The sequence below is a fragment of the Rattus norvegicus genome, chromosome 9 (genome assembly GCF_036323735.1).
Source record: "Rattus norvegicus strain BN/NHsdMcwi chromosome 9, GRCr8, whole genome shotgun sequence".
NCBI classification, from domain to species: domain Eukaryota; kingdom Metazoa; phylum Chordata; class Mammalia; order Rodentia; family Muridae; genus Rattus; species Rattus norvegicus.
In genome coordinates this window covers 68,164,959-68,179,224 of record NC_086027.1, presented here as the reverse complement: position 1 = coordinate 68,179,224, position 14,266 = coordinate 68,164,959, and the positions used below count along the sequence as shown (strand labels likewise).

The 14,266-nt window shown below is 41.5% G+C and overlaps 1 protein-coding gene across 5 annotated transcripts in view; it reads left to right on the top strand.

The window, feature by feature from the left end:
• The window catches only part of Als2 (alsin Rho guanine nucleotide exchange factor ALS2), a 72,883-nt gene that overhangs the window by 968 nt on the left and 57,649 nt on the right, over positions 1 to 14,266 (top strand). The window lies entirely within an intron of this gene.

Here is a 14,266-nt window from a genome sequence, read left to right as displayed (position 1 = left end):
GTTTGCGGAAAATGAAAAGGACTTTGGTATTATCGGTCAGTGGCAGTTTGACCAAATCCTTTAATGTATCAAGTGATCCATCAAAGGAGAGATAAGCATCGTGAAGACAGGAAAGAATACAGGAGCGATCTTGAGGAAACGGTCCTCAACATAGATGTTGGTCCTCCAGGCAGCAGGGCTATTTGCAGACAACTATGTGCAACTGTAGATTTGTAGAAGCAAGCTACTGGTTAGTACTTCTGTGGCTACCAAAGAGGGAAAACACACTGGTTGAATTGGGGTGGTCAAGAACAGCACTTGTCTTACAGGTTAACTGACTGCCGTACCCACATTAAGGTTCTTACTTTATTGCTCTTATATTTGTACCTGTTCTTTAAATGGCTGTCTAGAACAAACTTGTGTGATGTAGGTTTATTCGGAGCAGGTACAAAAATGCAACGAAGCTGTAGGTCATACTATTTTGTTTTTGTCATATACTTGTGTGTATTAGGGTTCCCTAGAGTCACAGAACTTATGGGATGTCTCTACATATTAAGGGAATTTATTGTAAGATATACAGTCTGCAGTCCAACAGTGAGCAGCTGTGAATGGGAAGTCCAAGAATCTAATAGTTTCTCAGTTCCATGAGGGTAGTTGTTTCAGCTGGTCTTTCGGATAAGCTGGAATCCTGAAGTAGGTACCAAGAGATGTGCTAACAAGTACAAGCAGGCAAAGGAGAGGGCCTTCCTTCTTCCCGTGTCCTTAGGTAGGCCTCCAGCAGAAGGTGTGGCCCAAATTAAAGGTGTGCACCATCACACTTGGACTTGGAACTTGCTTTGTCCCAGGCTGGCCTTGAACTCAGAGATCTGCTTGCCTTAGACTCCTGGGATTAAAGGCGTGTGTTACCTTGCCCGGCCTTAAGCTTTTCATGGCCACTATGCCTCAAGATCTATATGGTCCCATGTCAAGAACTGGGTCAGAAGCTTGTGTATTCTAGCCTCTAGATCTGGATCACAGGTGTGTCATCCATTTTTGGATTGTAGTTCATTCCAGATGTAGTCAAGTTGACAACCAGGAATAGCCATCACCGTAGTCATTGGTAGTGAGATCAGTGAAGAATTTGCTGGTTATTTTATATTTTTGATTCATTAACTCACTGTATAGCCCAGCCTTAGCATCCCAAGTATTGGGGTTACAAGTGGGTGTTTCCATATAAAGAGTGGATTGTAATATTTTACTATTTATTCTATTTACTAATACAGGCATAGTGGTATGAGGCCTAGGCTTCGGATCTAGAAATGCCTTGAACACATCTTTCTTTGAGCCTCTTTGCCTCAGTTTCCTTATCTCTATACTGGGCTTTTCTGGTATTAGTACCTACGGTATGGTTTATGTATCATTTACTACTGTGCCTGGATCCTGGGGTGACCGATATATATATATTAACCCTTTATAGTTACTACTTTCTTCTAGTATATCATGAACCAGGCTACATAGTAACCTTTAGTTTTTTAAAAGTAGGAAAGAGATTTTGAATGAGGCAGAGTTGGGTTTATCAAGAAAAGGTTAACACAGATTTAAGCACCGGTGTGAAGGGAGTGGGAGAGTGACAGGTAAGAAGGTGGTGGCTAGCACCCGAATGAGGCAAGCTTCTCTGTAGTCAGCAATAGATAGTAGGACCCTACAGTAGACACAGGCTGCTATTGTCAGTCTCTGATAGAACTACTAAGTTCATTTCAGACATAGTTTTATAACTTATATTTAGAAGAAAACATGATTTCAAGCTGTTTCTAGTAGCTTTGGTATTTCATAAAGGTATTTTAATATGAAAAATACGCTGATATAATCTATACCTAGTTAAATTTATTATTTCATAGGTTATGGCTATATTGGCAGATTTAGAGCTCATAGTTAAGTAAAAAAATTCAAAGCTGTTTTATATTGTTAAAATTTGAAAGCATGGGCCATGAGGTAGCTCAGCAGGTAAAGGTACTTGTCATCAAGCCTGATGACTTTAGTTCAATTCCTGAAACCCTCGATAACAGGACTGGACTGCGGCGAGTCGGCCTCTGACCTCCAGAGTACACGCACATAAATAAGTGTAGGACTACTAGACAGGTAATTTGGGAAGAAAAATTAAAAAATGTTCAAAAACTACATTTATTTATTTATTTTTGAGATAAGGTCTTGATTTGTAGTTTGGACCAGTGTTGAATTCTTCTGGACTGCTGGGGTTACACTTGTGTCCCACTGTACATACCCCCACTTTGGGCAGTTGGATTGTCTTCTTTGAGAGAAGAGATTAGTGAGAATATTGCTGGAGTTCTGATTTTAGTTTCTGTGTGATTAGCTGAGTCTAAAGTAAGTAGTAACTGTTGCTGAGTCTGAGGTCTTAGGTGGCCAAGAAAAGGTTACAACACAGATTTAAGCACCGGTGTGAAACTTGCTATACAGTGGAGTAGTCGGGCTGGCCTTGAACTCTTGGTTCTGTTGCCTCTGTCTTTGGAGTGTTGGGATTACAGGACTACATCCGTCCATGCCACAGTCCTTCCAACAGTATTTCTAAAGAACAGCAGCAGCCTGTAAGAGCTTTCAATGGTCCTTATTTCTTTTAATGAAGCAGAAGTGATGTTGGAGAATGGGATATTTTCTTTTGTTACAGGGTCTCTCCTGGTCTGCTCTCTCTTTTTGTGATAAACACCATTACCAAATGCAATTTGGGGAGAAAAGAGAGTTTATGTGATTCACATCACCTTATCACTTGAGGGCAGTCAGAGCAGGGATGCAGTCAGGAGCCTGGCCAGCACTGGCGGCATGGGCAGGTATAGGCCTGTAATTCCAACACTCCAGAGACAAAAGGACCAAGAGCTCAGGCCAGGAGCCTTGGAGGAAAGCTGCTTACGGACTTGCTCAGGCTCACCCTCTGCTACCTTTCTTACATCTCCTAGATCTTACACTTGCCCAGGGCTGGCACCTCCCACAAAACCAACCAGTTCAAGGTCTCAGTCTGTCACCCAGGCTAGCCTGGGACTCACTCTGTAGCTTAAGATGGCCTCAGTCTCCCAGGGCTGGATTGCAGGAACGAACCAGCACACCCTGTTTTCTTGAAACAGGGTTTCTCTGTGTAATCCCTGGCTGCCCTGGAAATTGCTCTGTGCTGGCCTGAAACTCAGGGATCTGCCTGCCTCTACCTCCTGATTGCTGGGTTAAAGCTGTGTCCCACCATTGCCTGCCTTCAAGAAAGGATTTTAGTGGAGAATCAGGTACAGGTGTTGAGAGAGATAACCTAGTGAGTTCAAGGCCAGCCTGGTCTACAGAGTGTGAGTTGCAGTGCAGCCTAGCCTGCATTAGTCTGTTCTTGTACAGCCTAGTCTAGTCTGCATAGTGAATTGCAGGGCAGCCTGGTCTATCTATAAAGTGAACTGTAGGACAGCTAGAACTACATAGTGACCCCCCCCCCCCAACAAAAAAGAAAGGAAACAGCTTCTCAAGTTGGGCACACAGTGGTGTCTGTTTGCAATCCCAGCACTAATTAGGAGATTTCAAGTGGTAGAGCACCCAGGACAACATAGTTCTAGGCCAGCCTGAGTCGAGTTACAGAGTAAGAAGGGTTGTGTTTAAGTGTCGTGTGTGCGTGTGCGTGCGTGTGTGTGTGTGTGTGTGTGTGTGTATAATCTTGGCTTTTGAAGTTACAAAGGGTTTAAAATATTAAGCCAGGCATTCCTGTAATCCCAGCATTAGAGGCAAGAGGGTCAGGAGTTCAAGGTCATCCTTGGTTATATAGCCCTTTGAGGCTAGCCTGTGGCTACACAAGATACCATCTCAACTTTCAAGAAAGTTTTTTAATTAAGTAAGTGCATTTTCATATACTTACTTCATTTAAAGAACTTTTCTTTGGCAAATGAGATTAAAAGTGGTTAGCAGTTTGGTAATATAAAAAGGTCAAAAGAATCCTTTCTGCAGGCACAAGAATGTCTAGGCCATGTTTTAAACATTTTAAAAATTATATTTATTTATTTATTTATTTATTTTTTAAAGATTTATTCATTTATTATATATAAGTACACTGTAGCTGTATACCAGATACACCAGAAGAGGGCATCGGATCTCTTTACAGATGGTTGTGAGCCGCCATGTGGTTGCTGGGAATTGAACTCAGGACCTCTGGAAGAGCAGTCAGTGCTCTTCACCACTGAGCCATCTCTCCAGCCCAAAAATTATATTTATTTATGGTGTGTGCTCGTGTTTGCCAGTGGAAGTGAGCTTAGAGAACAACCATCGTATGACCGAGCTGTATTCTCACTTCCAGAAGTTCTGTTTTCTAGGCTTCCTGATGCTGATCAAGGTTGTAGATCCTGATCATCCAAGGTTGGATGGTCTCTAACTACATGATCTCAGGGATTCTTGAAAACTTGGAGCTCAGAGCTTGGAGGACCATTTTCAGTAGGAATCTGGGAGATAAGAAGGCAGTACCTGAGACATAAAGCTGTATAAACAGTAAAGCATTCATAGATTGTTGTACCTAACCCCAAAATGTACCCCAGTGTTAATGAGAGACTTAGTAAGTGTGAGGTGAGCAAGCAGGGAGGAAGGTAGGTGGGGAGATGGCATAGGAGGCCTGCTTTGACAGCACATGTGAACCTGGTTATAGTCACTGGGAGGAGTGCTGTGGACACATCCTGACTTCCAGACCATTAGCTCCTTTCAGAGTGTCTGCAGAATTCTATTTACTGCCTATTCCAACTACAGTAAAGGCAGCTTGTTATTGGTAGGAATTTTTTAAAAAAGATTGCTATATAGCTTCGTGACTGATCTTCATGCCTCTACCTCCCAACTGTTGGATCATAGTTATATGCACCACACCTAGCTTGTGTGTGTGTATGTGTAGGTTAAAGGTCATCATTTGTCTTCCTCCATGTCTGTCTGCCTGACCTTCTCTCTATCCGTCCGTCCATCCATCCATCCATCCGTCCATCCATCCATCCATCCATCCATCCATCCATCCATCCATCCATCCAATAGGGTCTCTCATTGAATCCAGAGCTCACTATTACAGCAGGCTGGCTATCCAGTAAGGCCCAGTGATCCTCCTGTCTACATGGTATGCAGTTTCCCCACATCCCCCTCATGCCTCCTCAAAGCTGGGTTTTAGATATGTGTGGCTGAGCTGACTTCCACATGGGTGTTGGGGATTTGCGCTGAGACCCTCGTGCTTGTGTGACCAGTGCTTTACCCATTGAATAGTCTCTCCCTAGCCTGGTGTTTCTTTTTTTTAGGAGACTTTTTTACTTCTTTCTCATCAAACAGTTTTTTTTTAAAAAAAGAATGATTTATTATATATACATATATATAATTTTTAAAAAAGGAATTATTTTATATATGAGTACACTGTTGCTGTCTTCAGACACACCAGAAGAGGGCATCGGATCCCATTATAGATGGTTGTGAGCACCATGTGGATGCTGGGAATTGAACTCAGGACCTCTGGAAGAGCAGTCGGTTCTCTTAACCACTGAGCCATCTCTCCAGCCTCAAACAATTTTTTTTTTTAAAGTAATAGGAAGTGGCAGCTTTCGTGTGTCCTTAAGAGAATCTTGGTGAACCACAACAAAGCATGAGGCTGTTCTTCTTGGTGTTGCACTCAGTTTCCTGTCTGGACTCCAGTCTTCTGCATGCGGGATGGGTGTGTTTAGTTTATGCTCTTTGTTTGATTTTGCTGTTTTTTGATATATAGTTTAGGCTGTCCTAGACTCATGATCTTCTTGCCTAGCCTTTTATGTGCTGGGACTGTAAGCATGCAGCACCATGCCTGGCTAAAACAGATAATTAAATCAGTAAGTTATTGATACTTTTTTGAGTGGTTATATAATCTTTTTGAGTTTGAAGAAGATACACAGGTTTGTTTGTTTTTTTTTTTTCCTTCCAAAAGATGGGATTTTGGACAGTTCATTTTGCTGCCAGTGAGTTATACCTAGAGAGATTAGCTTTTGTCTCTCTGAGTCCACAAATTGACTGATCATTCTCATAATTGTCAGGTATTTATAAATGCTTTCCTTCTGGATCATCCCCAGTTTCTTGCTCACATGACCCCTGTGTTAGATGTTGTTGGTAGCTCTGACCAGAAGATGCCATCTGGCTAGTGCTAACTTCAGTATTATTTTTTCTTCCACCACCTAAATATGTTTGAGCCAAGTTTTCAATTTAAATTTGGGCAGCTTTTCTAACAAAGGTGACAGGAATGATAGAGCTCTTTAAAATAGCAGTGAAGTAGAACAGTCTAATGCACACCAGTAGGAAAACAGGTAAACTGGTTGTTCATGCACTTGAATGTACTTATCCCCGAGTGAAGTGAATGAATTCTGTGTGTACTTACCGAAAGGACATGTTTAGTGAAGGAAGCAAGGGCCAGAGGGTATTTACGCACAGTAAGATGTGCTCCTGTCCAGCTGTACACGGTGTGTCGTTCACGTGTATGTATCTAGCTAATGAGAGTGAACAGGAGTGGCGAGCTAGGTATGGTGCATATACCTAACTGTAAGAGTGTATTTATAGAGATGGTGGGTCACTGCCTTCAGCCCCATGTGGAACTTAACTGAAAAGGAGCTTCCTAGGCAGTGGCTCATACCTCTAATCCAGCTCCTGGGAGGCTTAAACACAATTGCAAGTTCAAGGCCTCCCTCAGTGGTGGAGTAAAACAAATTTGAAATATTTTATTATTTGTTAAAAACCAGGTGGTGAAGACAGGTTTGATAATTTATTTTTATAAATGACTAAGATGGTTTGGGGAACTACATTTTAATTTTTTTTATTTATAACCAGGGCTCTTTCCCTGTATATATGCTAGTTTGCTGTAGTTTTAAAGTAGTAGAGTCTGAAACAGCTCTTGTCTCCTGCAGAGAGACAGTAGGGTGTCTGCAGACAGGAGCCAGACTCTGTCTTGGGACGTGCTTTCTCCAGGCAGTAAGGAGTGAGCCCTGTTTAAGGACTGCAGAGGAGTGGGAATGATAGGGATTCTGGGGAGAGTCGAGCATAAAACCATCTCGAAATCTTATGTTAGGGAGCAAATTCATTCATAATGCTCTGGAAGGAATTGGATATAGACTGACTTTATCAAGATTTTATATGGTCATGAAGTAATAAGCTCTTTATTTAATTTGAGTTAATTATATTAGTTAGTAAATGCATTATCCTGAGATATTGTAATTCTAACAGTTAAATGTCAAATTCTCAAGCTACTGTAACAACTTATGCCTCTTATACCATGGCAATATTTTAAAATATTTCATGGGAACTTTTTATGGTTTGGAAAACTCAAATTTTAAAGCTGCATAGTAGGTACAAAAAGGAACTAAATGGGTGTTGGTGGGCATTTCTTGTGCAATGGCCACATGCCCTTACTTCTTAGAGGACTCTCACAGTCAGAAGTGTGCTCAGGTCTGGCAGGTCTAGGTAAGCAGCAGGCCATTGGGAGAAGGGTTGTTGTGGGGAGAGGCTCAAAGAGTAAAGATACCAAGCCTGCTCACATTAATTCAGTCTCCTGCCCACATGGTGTAAGAACCGTCTTCCAAAATTTGTCCTCTGATCTTCATGCACTATTCTCCACTCTGTGTGCACACACACGCACGCACACACACACACATTCTTGATCTCTCTAAATAAGTGTTGAAAAAACAAGCAAACTATAAACTGAGTATTGGGGCAACCTTCAGGTCAAGGGCTGTGCCTCCCATTAGGTTCTCCCTTAAGTGTCGTTGGCTTGTTTGTAGTGGTTAGTGTGGGTACAAAGCATAAAATCTTCATGCTTTCTGACCTTCAGGGACTTAAATGAGTCAAGACTTACTAAAGGCATTATCCTGTAAGTACAAAGTTAAAAATAATAACTTCATTCCTGCTTTAATTTACTGAGTTCCCCTACTCTGGCGACTCAAAGGGTTTCTTGAGGCGAGGCTGGAATTTGAAGTGGCTTTGACAGTTCCAGTTGGCTAGCATGTCTGTTCTTGTAGGTGAGTTGTCCTTAGCCTTGCTTGCATGCCTGGTCAAGGTGTCAGTGACAGGGTGTCTGGAAAGGAGCTGTTGGTATCTAGAATATTTGTAGTCAAACAATAGAGTCCAAGAGCGCCTTAGCGTACATGTAAACACAGTGACCAAGACTTTAAAGGAAATAATTATTAAGTATTTTACCTGTGTAAAATATCAGATTCATGATTTCTCAATCCACAGTGTGAACTCTGGCTTATTTCATTATAACAAATTATAACTCAAACTTCAAAAAGGAAACACTAGTCCAGTGTAGTGACTCATATATATATATATAAGCTTAGGATTTACAAGATTAAGACAGGAGAATTGCAGAGTTAAAGAAACCTGGGGCTACAGTGTGAAGTTTTGTTTCCTAATTCCACCCTACCTATGGAGACAAAAAGAAACAAATTGTGGATGGCTACTGGAAAATCTGGTAATTTTGTATCCAAGTCACTAGTGCCATTAGTTAATCTGGGAATCCCTTTCAGAGCTCAGGATACAGTTTGCTCAGTTCTACTTTCCTGTCCCTGGGTTTATTTATTTACTTATTTATTTTAGAACAAGGTCAAGAGTCAGGTGTAGCCCAGGGTAGCCTGTAACTTGCTATAGCTGAGGCTGGTCTTGACTTTTGGTCTACCTGTCTCCACCTTCCATTTGCTGGGATTAAAGGAGTGTACACCGTCCCCGTTTACTATCTTAATATGTAGTCATTTTTTAAAAATTAAATTATGTATGTTATTTGTATGTGTGTGTATTTTTATATCTGTCTGTGTATGACGTGGTGAACATATAGAGATCAGAGGACAACTCTTGGGAGCCAGGCTTCTCATTTTGCCCTGTGGGTTCTAGGAATTAAACTGAGGTGGTCAGCTTTGGTAGCAGGTTTACTCACCGTCTCAGTGGTCCTGTTCAGTTTTAACCAGTAATTATCATTACTCTTGTAAAAATGGTTGCTATTATTTTAATCAAAATACCCTATGCAGGGCTTGGGATCAAACCCATGGCCTTGGACTTATTAGACAACTACTTCTGAATTATGTTCCTGCTTCCAGATACCCAGATACTGTTAGAAACCAACATGAAGAGAAGTAGCTGGGCGTAGTGGCACATTCTTGTATTCTCAATACTTTTTGGGCAGAGATGAGAATTGCCTCTTCAGATGTGTGAATAGCCTAGTTACATAGCCAACTCTAAGCCAGCGAGGGCTAAAAGAGTCGCAGAAGATGATGGGGAGGAGAGAGAACACAGGTTAGCTTCCTTTTGTCTTGATACTGTCTTCTCTATAGAGTGCTATCATATTAGAAAAACTTAAGATAGTACAGGGAACCCTTGGATGCAGGCGGATCACTTCAGCTCAATAGTTTGAGGCTACCCTGGGCAACATGTAAGACTTCATCTATCCACATTCCCTACCCTAAATTAAAACCAGGCAAATTGAAGAAGCAGAATGAAGCCTACAAGAAGTTAAAATCTGGGAGACGTGTACTAAAAATTATAGTGATTTAAAAAAAAAAAAAGAATATAGGTTCCAAGTTCCTTATTTGGATATGTTGGGATATGTTTTGGAACTGAGCTTTTTCTCTCCGAACACAGTATATAAACTGTATTATGTAGTCCCTCCCTGGGGAGCTGTGCCGGCTTGTGATCATATTGATAGTTCTGCAATAAGAGAGGCAGGGCAGTATTTGCCCCAGACAAATAACAGCCCCTCATTGGTTCAGGTCGGATTTTATAGTTGACTGAATCGAGGTCATATTGGATTTTTGCTGTGAGAACAGAAAAAAGAAAGGTAGTTTTCAGAGTCTTTGGACTTTAGATTTTTGATTATCATATAATAGATGGTTCATAGCTCTTCTTTTTAAAAACAGGATTTTGCACTATTACTCAGGCTGACTTCAAACTCAAGGCAATCCTCCTGTCTTAGCCTCCCAAGTTATGGGGGATTTAGGCATATACCACCAAGGTGACTTACAGTGCTCCTCTCCCCCTCACTTTCTTAAGCAATGATTAGGACTCTAGACTAGATGATATTCTTTTTGGACATTCGCAGATCCTTATATTAAAGCATCTTTAACTGTGTGCAGCCCATTTCTTCCTCACAGGAAGCTATGTAGCCAGTGGAACCTAAATATGTTGTCACTTTTCTGAGAACCAAAGCTCTTAGTTTTATTGTATAATCTGAGAGTTGCATCTTTCTTTCTTTCTTTCTTCCTTCCTTCCTTCCTTCCTTCCTTCCTTCCTTCCTTCCTTTCTTTTCTTTTCTTTTCTTTCTTTTTTTGTTTTTTTCTCCTTCTCCGGGTTGCATCTTTCTGCTGTGAAGGAGAGTATAGTTTGCAGAGTGTTATCTACTAGTATAGCCTTGACCTTTTGCTCACAGAACTTAGAACAGCTAGCATCACTAGTTGCCTGTCTTATGGAGAATGTTGATCTGTGGAAAGGCCTTGAAGGTAAGTCAACCCCACAGTTTCTAACTTCAGGTAAGTACTGTTTATACAGCGTCCTTATCAGAGTTAGTTAAGCCAGTACAGGCCAGAGGAAGAGATACTGTTAACAACAGAGTACAGGACTCCTGTCTCCATGTAGCACAATTTAAATGCTGTGTGAATGGAGAAGCATTCATAGAAACACCAGAGAAACAGCATTCTCGTTGTTATTGGCTTACACTTTTTTACTGTTAGTGCATAACTGAGGAAAGGTGTTAGTGGAGCTTTGGATGGCATGTTCTCCTTAGTTGTCATTTCTTTTCATCATTCAGCATACATGAATTCCTGAAAAAAGTCAAACATCTCAAAGCCTTTAAAACAGAAGGAAGCCAGGTTTGGGGTGCATATCTATAATTAGTACTTGGGAGGCTGAGGTAGATGATCAGTTTGAGGCTAGCCTGGATACATAGACCATATTAAAGAAGAAAGAAGGGAAAGGCTTCTATAACAATATTAATAAAGAAAAATGTCTATAAAACAATTCCCCCACCCCCACCTTTGTAACCCAGGCTAGTCTCACTCTCTACGGAGCTGAGGGTGACCTTGAATTCCCTGACCTTCTGCTCCTACCTTGTGTGTGCTTGGATTAGAGGCACATGCCCATTTTTTGCACACTGTGGGGGATAAAACATGCAAGCCTTGTTCTACCTGAGCTGCTTCCCCAGCTCTGTGTGTTAGCTTTCTACTCCTGCTCGGACACATTGCTACAGACTGTCCTGCACCACTGATGTACTGCCATACTGACCTGTACGCTAAACATCTGCTATGGGCTTGACTAGGCCAGAATAGGCTCTTTGACTGCCTTTGCCTGCAGGTTTTCCCCACATTGGTAAGTGCCATTCCTCCTTCCTCGGCCTTGGCACATTTTGAGGGTCAGCCGTGTAGCGTCTTTCACCCAGCTTTCGTTATCATTTCTTTCTTTTATTCCTTAAAAAATGTCTTTGTATGTGCTTTTAATTTACTTATTCTGTGTGTTCGTGTGTATGCATGCATTGACATGCATGCATATGTAGGTCAGAAGACCAGTTCGCAGGGGTACATTTTCTCCTTTCATTATGTGGGTCAAGTCAGACAGATTTGGCAGCAAACACCTTTCCCACTGAGCCATCTTACCAGCCCTCCTTTTTTGTTTTTTATTAGGAAAGTGTGTGTGCATGCGTGTGCAGGAGTGCCTGGCATGGGTCCTGGGAACGGAACTTGTGTCCTGTGCTGTAAAAGCAGTGCTTGTTATTAACTGCACAGCCATCTCATGAGCCTCCATTTTTTTGTTGGATATTTTTGCTTTTTTAAAAAACCATGTCCTTTTGAGACGGCTTCTTATTCTATATAGCTCAGGCTAGACTGGGACTCACTCTTGCAGCCCAGGGTGGCCTTGAACTCATGGCAGTTCTGTTGCCTCAGCTTCCTGATAGCTGGGATCATAGGTACTCTCATACTCAGCTTACAGCAGTTCTTTTGGTTGTTGAGTCCTGATATGCTGGATCTCTTTCAGGAAATGAGGTGTGGCTGTACAATCCCAAGCCCTCCTAGAAGGGTCCCTTGGCTCCTGCTAGATAGTGCTAAACCGGAATCTGCAGTGCGCCCTTGACCTGTACAAAGGAACCCAGAGTAAACGTTTCACTGCACACCAGGAAAGGAGCATCCTACTAAAGCTAGTTACCATCACGGACAGAGAGTTAGTAGCAGTTAATAACTCTGTGTACTAGTAACATTAAGTTTATTCAAATGTACCATCTGTTTATAGTACCTTTCATCCAAATTTGATCCCAAACTGTTCTAAATTAAACACTTACAAGGTAGAAGTAATTTCCTCCGGATACACAGATGGGAAGCAGTGAGAATTCCAGGCAGTCCGGAATAAACAGATGGACCTACATGGCTCTGCCAGCTTGGGCTGTTTGCAGAGCAGTGACCATTCTATACCCTCTGCAGAAAATTATAAATGCGGTTCAAGTTTTATAAGGTCCACGGAAATAGGGCGCTGTTGCTTGTGTTTTTTGGAATTTTGGTGCTATTGAGACTTGGAGTTGTTACACTGAAATGGACCCAGCATTCCCTTTGCTTGTTTGTTTTACTTCCATGTTTTTTAAACATTGAGTTTTAAACTTGTGGGCATTGTTTTCATACAATGATTTTATTTGGCTCTCTTCACTGGATGATTATTGTGTTTTGAGACAGGTCTTGTGTACCCAGGCTAGCTTTGAACTTTTCCTCTATTACTAATTAATATATTTATTTATTGAGGTAGTGTTTATGTAGCCTAGGCTGACCTTGAGCTCAAGATCATCTAGCCTCCAGCCGCCAAGTGTTGGGGTTACAGGTGCATGCCACCTCGACCAGCTTGACTTTGAATTTTCAGTCTTCTGCCTCAGCTTCCTTAGAGCTGGAATTGTGGTCATAAGCTTCTATGCCTGGGTTTTGGGTAGAGGCTTTTATTTTATTTTATTTTATTTGGAGGCATGGCTACCAGAGAACTAATCCAGAGCCCATGTGTACCAAGTGCTCTACCATTTAACTACATCCGCAGCAGTTTTAGTTTATCAGACTAAAATGGGAACTTGGTTGGTGTTCCGGGCACCGTGGCCTGCTGTTGGAAAGAAGTAGCAGTGAGTGCTGGTGAATGGTCAGCTGGTGAATGCCCAGTGGCCAGTGCTTCCTACAGCTAGCATGCCGGCATCAGTAATGTCATAGAGATGCTGACTGGCGATTGGTTAGGGTGAAGGGTTTCTGCCACACCAGTATTCATAGCCTGTGTAGATCAAATGGCAAATGGTGGGCCTAGAAACGGCTCATTTAAAGTTCACATTTCTTCTAATCCTTCTGGGTTTGAAGCTTGTTAATATTGAGATTGACTTGGGGAAATTACCACAGAAGTTCCCATAAATGGAAAATGTTGTATTTTAGTTAAACACGAAAAGAAATTTAATAATTAACATTTGTATTCATTACTGAAAATTAGAATGACTTGGATATGATACATTACTGAGATTTTAAAAAATCTTTCCCAGTAGGAATTTAAGTTTTTATGTGTCCCAGAGTACTTAAAAAGTAACCTTAATATGGGTATTACTTTTCTATCACTGTGATGAAATACTGTGATTATAGCAGCTTATTTATAATAGGAACAGGTTTAATTGGACTTAGGGTTTAAAGGGCTAGAATTCATGATGGATGAGCAAAGGCAAAGTGGCAGCAACAGCTGAGGGCTCACATCTGGAACTGGAAACAGAAGGTAGAGACTGCACTGGGAATGCCACTTGGCTTTTGGAACCTCACAGCCTGCCCCCAACAAGACCACACCTCCTAATCCTTCCCAGATAGTTCCACCAACTAGGGACCAGGTATTCACATAAATGGGGAACATCTTTTTGAAAACAACACAATCTATATGACATTTTTGTAGTGAATATGTTGATTTTCAGATTGAATTCCCTCCTTTATAATAGTTTTAAGAACCTGAAATATCTGTTTTCTGGAACAGTTAGCTTCCAGCCTTTTCTAATTGACAGTACACTTGATGGTCAGCAGGCGCTTTATTATTTTTTTTTTCTCTTCTTCTCTTTTTTCTTTTTTTCGGAGCTGGGGACCGAACCCAGGGCCTTGCGCTTGCTAGGCAAGTGCTCTACCACTGAGCTAAATCCCCAACCCCCAGCAGGTGCTTTATAAGCTCAGTGGGCAGACTCAGGCTTGGTATTTGACTTTGAGTAGGCGGGGTTTGGAATAGTTGAATAGTTTCTCTGAATACTTGTCACTCAGTGAATGTACACTTGTTAGAGGCCTGC